Genomic DNA, 7674 nt, shown 5'->3' with positions numbered 1-7674 from the left:
GGATGTACGCCTTCAGACCATCACGGACAGAAAGAAGTAACATATTTTCAGACCTTGAGATTAATATGCCACAAATTTGGAATTCACACTAAGATGTGGTTCAAAGAATGTGCAATGCACAAAGATCTCTGATGTACATCACCAAATTTCCAGACGCGCGAGATATTTTGGCAGAACTGTTCGAAATCCTACCACAACTCAACATTTTCTAAAGTGTGCAATTTAGTTATTCAGGTGTGCACAAAAATTGCTTTAAAAATATTTGGAATGCACCTACCATAGAATGCAAACTGGGTGCAACATGCACCGTGGCAATAGCCAATTGTCAAAGTTAAATTTAACACCAAAATATGGGCTTTACTTTTAAATTATAATATGTCAAATATGTATACCTAGTAACTATTTGTTGAGAACTTGAGGTAGTCTATATGCCTAATTTAATATATAATTTAATATTTTCGCATATATTTTGCAAACTAAGTTTATTAAAATGAAGTAAATTAGCTGTAACTTTGTTTTCTACCATTGTAAATATAAATACTATTGTCTTTTAACTAATAAAACATTCGTATGAAAGATATTAGCAAGAAACAGCGTTATTAGCTTTGGCGAGGCTTATCCTTTTTTAGAAATGCAAATCCGGGACGCATTATAAAAACTGCAAATGAACTTAATGTAAAAGAATGTAATGCAACTATAACTAGACGGTTTTGCGTTTGTTTGATATTTTGTCAGAGGGTTTTTTTCAGGGCCTTATTTTTATAGGTGGTTTGAAGTAATTGCGTCATTATAGAGGGTATTATTTTTACAATTTGGTTTGTTAGTTTTAGGGTATGTACTTTCCCTTAACTTGTTTCTGCTAGCAAAAACAGATATGGCCATTTTCAAACATTCCCAGCCTTTTTACCATGACTATATGCTGATACGGAGTTTCTAACGGTTACAATTTAGGTAAAAACTAAGCATAATTACGTAATAGGTACAATTTAATTACGTAACAAAATAATATTTTTTTAAGCGCTTCATAAAATACCAACCCACTGCACTACTATACGAAATTTAGAAACGAGTCCTGTTTACGAGATATACACCTCGCTAGAAGTAGAGCTTACAAAGCTTATGCGGTGCCACCACACCTATTTTATGATTTACTAATTTAACGCACTTGAGGGGAACACCATAAAAATTATGTTCACCGACATCCAAAAAAAAATAATCCGTCTTAATAAAATTATCGTTTATCAATTTTTTTTTATAAATCTCAAATTGAAAGTTCAGGGACAAAATGATTAACCGGGAGACACCGGGACAAGGCCTAAAAATCAGGACTGTTCCGGCTAAACCGGGACGTATGGCAAGCCTAGCTTTGGCAACAATAAAAGAGCTGGTCTATAATCCTACCACAGCGTTGAAACAATAATTATTAAAGCAACGTACAATATTTTGGTTTTGGGATTGGTTAGCGTTTGGCCGAAAGCCATTGCACCCGCGAGATCTGCCATACTTTCCAGGCTGGGGTGAGGGTGATTCAAGTATTATTATTTAATAATATTGCTTAACCTATACCCAAACCCGAACGCTAAACCGCACCCTAACCCAATTAATGTTCGCCGAGGTAGGCTCAGCAGCAATAAAAGTCTTTAACCTGCTATTAACTGGGTAATATTATAAACATCGCATTAACTTGTGGAAATTATAAATATTTCCGCATTTCTAATATCCAAAATTGTACAAGATAAAAAATCTGTCGTCTGCAGCGCTTGGCAACGTTTCGTTATGCATGATTAGTGTGCGCAGTCGCTGTTCGCCTGTATCCAGTTCTAATACAGACCGCTTGAAACCCACATTTTAACACATGTGCTAACACAGACGCTTCAAAGTCCCAAATTATCCCAATACGAGCGCTACAAGCGTTGAAAACAAATCGAATCGTGTGAATTAGGACTAAATCAAATACGGCGCGTTGTACACGATTTGATGACAGTAGAAACAATTGCTTTAAATAAAGGCTACTGAAAGTAAGAATAAGTTGTGGGCCGCACGTAAACATCAGGCGGGCGGCGGGTTGGACATCCCTGGTTTGAAAGGTCATGTTCGGATCATAGCACTCTGTAATCTAAGTTTAGAAACTTGGCCTCTATATTGTTTTGCAATAAAAAGGGAACTCTGTAGAGTGCGTAAGTTACTACCGACTAAGAGCTTTTGTGTTTAGAGTGAGTTTTGGTTTCCGACCCTTGCTTTAGGCCCTTTATTGTATATCAAGTAAACACTCATTATATCACAATTCACACAATTTTCAGTCGTCCAAGTATTCAGTCAGTTTCTTGGGTGCCGTGCGTTCACGTGGTTTCTCCCCTTTCAAAAACACAAAGTCCTGCGATCCGAACAAAGCAGTTCGGGCGGCGGCGCCGTATATGTTGTCCATGGTGCGAATCTGATCCTCTTCTGCCTCTAGGACCTCTTTGAATGTCTCCGGATGATTGGGATGTATGTGCAGGAAGAAGTTGTCCGAGATGTCGAAGTTGGAGCTGGTGGTTGCCGTGCCTCCGTCGATGTAAGGATTGGGTCGGTTCATGCTCAGCTTTTCAACGTGCAAGGGATTTCCTGCCTTGTAGAGCTCGTAAGGGGTTCGAATCCCCCATGGGTAGCATTCGTGTGGATGCACGTCGTGGTATTTGTCGAGCCAAGCGGCGGTGAAGTTAGCGTGCGCTTGTGCCACCAGAATTCCGTTGCTTGCAGCATTTTTAACTGATCTGCAGCAAAACATTAAAGCGTGAGAGCGGGAGGTTGCAGTTAGACGTAGAATGAAAATCACATCACTTACAGAAGTAGGTAGTATTTCGTGAACGTTTGGAATTATTTTTACAATCATGCATGTAGTTGTAGTTAAACGCGCAATGGATATATATTAGCCCATATAGAAGTAGGTAGTTGCTTGATACTATATTAATATGCTGCCAACCTCTGTATGGACTTGATGCTAATACACGTACAGCATATCGAAAACTATGTAACTTTGGTGTTTTACTGCACAAGACACAAGTATAAACGTTTTATGGATTTTCGTTGAGGTAATATATGCTAAAGTGTAAGCACGAAATTATAAGATTTTAAGGCGTTTAAGATTTTTGTAATGCATATTTACTACTACGTGAATTATATATTTTAGCCATGTTTAAGTGACTTACCATACCTTATCGTCCCGCTATATGTAAAGCTCTGGAAGGAATATATTTTGGAAATTTCCGAAAAATAATTGAGAAAATTATAAACCAAGTGATTTGCGACTATAAAAATTTGAGAACCACTAATTAATGGGGAAACACAAACTCTGGGCCGATCCAACACTGATGTGAAATGTCTTACCTTCCCATTGTGAACGGGTAGATTCGAATGCGGTCAAAAGATTTTGTTGTGATCACGTCGAGATCCATGTACACGCCTCCCATCTCTTTGATGGTAAGCAGTCGGTAATAATCCGACATGCAAAGACCGGAAACCGGCTGGTCGGAGATAAAAGAGGGATATTAGTCTTCAGTGGGTTTTCCCCTATACGTTGCTTTCCAAACAGAATTGTAATTACATATGTGACAAGGAATGTTAGATACTCGAAGTTTTACTGAAATACCAAAACATATCGCAATCAGATTCGATACCAAACGACGATTTTATCATGCTTAAACAAGAAAAAAAATAAAAAAAAGTTTTTCAAGATTATTGACTAAATATCCCTTAGTATTAATAACTTTAATTACCTCTACTTGTTAACCCACTTTTTTATCATCACCTTTACTAGAAAATGATAGATACTCGATATTTTACGTCGATACCAAAACGTTTCGCGATCAGATTCAATACCAAACAACGTCCTTATCATGCTCAATTAAGCAAAAAAAAAATTTAAAAAAAAGTTTGTCCAGGACATTGCCATAAATTTTGCTTTGGTGTTAACAAGTTTAACTTCTAGTTGTTAACCCATTTTTTTATTAATAAATACCTTTCAAGGCAGATTCACTGCGTTGGGTTCAAAATTACTGCTAAAATTCCTATATTAATTTGGTTTGGGATCAACACTGACACCTTAGTATCGAATGAGTGCCGATACTACTACCTGACATCGGGTATCGGCTTCAAACCGACATTATTGGACATACTTACAGTCTATAGAGCAGTGATTCTCAACCGCGGCTCTCAACTGAACATTTTGCGGCTCTCTAACCTAGTGAAAAACTAGTTAGAAGGAGCAGAATTGCAACAAAGTAAGTAAGAGAAATCAAGAATTAATGAATTGTATCAGCAAGGATCCCGAGTACGAAGTACTAATGTTACCGGGTACTTCCATCCGGCTCTTTAAAATAATTCTGTGGTTTGTTACGTCACAATATATTTAGTCCTGATCGACAAGCTATGGCAAACACTGTTAATTAGTTAGCCTAGGCTAGCGTAATGTATATTTGTTGTTTTCTAGTTGCTTTCTTAATGTTTTTTAATTATATGCCTACTGTTGTTTTTTATGCGGCTCCTTGCAAACCTTAGGTTTGAAATGCGGCTCTTGCTCTAAAAAAGGTTGAGAATCACTGCTATAGAGGATTACCTGGCAAAGCCAGGTGAAAACAAATTGGATGCACCTTACAAAAATTAAACAAAATTACCCGGGACTTGTACACATGAAGTGGCAAGTCCACAATTTTTTTGAACTTCAAGCAGGGTATTTCTTTCTTTATTCTTTTCCACAACTCGGATTCAACTGCATGAAAACAAAAAATAACATTGTAAATAGAAAGTATATGCAGGTCTACCAAAACGACCTGGACGTGTCACACGTACTGCGAAAATCACAGCCATAACAAAAACATTTTCAAACTATTTCCTTTTAGAATTTGTATTAAACCTTACATCAGGTTTGGAAGCAGGATGTTTGTTTAGGGGGGTTAACAAAATTCATAGAGGACGACCTAATTTACACCGAGGCGTGACGTCACAAAGTTAGCCTGCATCTTCGCGTAGCGTCATAAAGAAGTAATCTTAAAAACAACACATATTCGTTCATTTTGTGGACTTTTGGGTTAGTTTCAACAAAAAGCTAGATTTAAAAAATGTTATGGACTCGTACAAAGCGAAAAAGCTTAGTACACCGAAAAGCAATCACTGACTCGTCGAATCTGTTGATCTATGAAGCAAACAAGAAGGCTAGAGAAATAACTAGCCGACGTGAAGATCGAATTCACGATCTCCGGTCAAACCGGGACCGTCGCTCTACCAACCAACTGAGCAAAAAGGAGCGAGTCGAGGAATAACCACACGCCAATGCTTTCTACATTCTGTTAGTACAAGCCATTTCACATTAAAGGTGGTCTACAGTACCGTATCATTCAATGAAAGACACACACACATATGTGTTTATTTTTTGTTTTTACATACACATATGTGCATAGCGTGTTAAGAAACAACCATAGGCCAATGCACCAAGAATCCTGTGTTGCTCGCATCATTGATCGACAGATTCGGTGAGTCTGCGATGACTTTTCGGTGTACTACAGTGGTTCCCAAACTGTGGTACGCTTACCACCGGTGGTACGCGAGAGTCTTTCAGGAGGTACGCCACTAACTTCAGCATACGTATAAATTTGCGAAAACTCTCAACTTTTAATAACTTTCAGATTGGGTAATTTGCCATGTTGCGTTTTAGTTACCTTTAATTTGAGGTTTCGCACGTTTATGACGTAACACTTATCTTGTTCAAGATAATAAAACGCCAATTGTCAGCTGCTTTAATATGTAGGCGGTAAATCGTTTACAAGTTAACCACCCAGGCCTCTCTGATTTGGACAAACGATTTTAGCAGGATTTGTTGTATTTCTTTGCTTGTGATTTTCAATTAATCCATTTCCTATTTCAATAACTAGGTTTTTGTTAATTTTCTGCAATTATTTTTACGTTGCATTTCAACCGTTTACATCACATTTGTTTCTAAAATAACCATCGTCTTGTTTTCTTTGACATTTTTATAGTTGTTGTAAGTATTTTTTTGAGTTTTGCTTAAACCCGAAAAAATGACTGATTTGTGTTGGAAATCATGTTGACGACGCCAAGACACTAATACAGTACTTCAAACAACAATAAGGTATTTAAATCAATGTATTTCTAACCTGATCTTAGGTGGTAGGTACATGAACACTGTGCAAAAGCTGAAAACGGTACGCGAGAAAAAAGTTTGGGAATCACTAGTGTACTATAATGATACGGAAGCCGTAATCGTTGGTCAAAAAGCAGCTTCCGAGGTGCTAGATTACAGTTATTGTTAATAAACACATGTGTGTATGTGTGTGTCTTTCGTTGAATGATATGGTACTGTACATTCCATTTAATTTGAAATTGCGTGTACCAACAGAATTTAGCTAGCCTTGGCGTATGGTTGTTTCTTGACTGGCACCTCTCAGGGCCCGTTAGCTCAGTTCGTAGAGCGACGGTCACGGCTTGACCGGAGGTCGTTAGTTCCAACCTCACTGCAGGCTAGAGTTGTTTTTCAAGCCTGCCATGCTTGCATCATTGATCGACAGATTCGATGGTCTGCAATGGCTTTTAAGTGTACTAATCATATATACACTCGATTATTTTACTGCATCATTTTCTCACCTATGTCTGTTTCTTCCCAGCTGTGGTGAAAGTAAATAGCGGTCGGTCGCTGAATGCTTGCCACGGCCCGAATCGATAAATACTCGTAAAACTTCTTCATGTTGTACTTGCCGCCGATCCAAACCAGGTGCACGATGTTGGGTACTAAATACTCTTGCCCGATACTGTCGCGCTCCGGATCATGAAGTCCGTCACGGCACTTGATTTCAGTGAACGGCAATCGGTCGCAAACCACGAAAGTGGAGTTTTTGAAGGGTTTCTGGCAGTTTGCCGACTCGCGCGCTTGCTGCACAAGGATTTCTTGAAAGGTGGCCGCCTGTGTTTTGATAAGAAATGTTTTAACGCTTTGTCAGGTTGAAAAAAAATTTAATAGTGCAACAGGCGTTTAAACCTACGATATCGGAAAAATGCTGGTCATAAAATCTGCTTTAAATCTTCCTGAATAATGGCTGACAGTTGTAAACGTAGAAAAAGTTCAAAGCCCATACAAAAGTGCATCGGATTTCGGTAAGTTCTGATGACTTTCGGTGTACCACACAGAAATAAGTAGAAATATTTCGAACGTTTCGTTTAAAAAATTTTTTTTGTTTAAAGTTTCATAGCAATTGTATAAAACGTAAAAGTGAACCTTCTGACATGACCCTATATTAAAACCAACAACGTGAAATTTCGCAAATCGGTGAAAAGGTACTTGCCGTATTTCCATGGTTATCACCACTACGTGTTTTGAAGTTAGGAAGCTTTAGTTTCAGCGCATCATAAATCTTGTCAAACGCATCTGGCACGCTTGTTTTGTCCTGATCAACGTGAAGCATGTCCGTTGAAAAAACTCTCAAGACGACTATAACCGCCACAACACCTAACCCGATGCAAAAATTTCTTTTCATTTCTTACTATACACTATTTTTCTGAAATAAAACGAAATGATAAGAATTCCAATCAGCTTATCTTGAATAGTATGCGAAACAGCTGCAAGGATTGAAGCTTTGCCACAGAAATGAAAGCAATGCATTAATATTTGCTCTATGACAGAGGTAT

Source organism: Ascidiella aspersa, chromosome 1 (genome assembly GCF_963924565.1).
Source record: "Ascidiella aspersa chromosome 1, kaAscAspe10.2, whole genome shotgun sequence".
Taxonomy (NCBI): Eukaryota; Metazoa; Chordata; class Ascidiacea; order Phlebobranchia; family Ascidiidae; genus Ascidiella; species Ascidiella aspersa.
The sequence above is the reverse complement of the archived record's forward strand: the minus strand, read 5'-3'. Positions refer to the sequence as shown.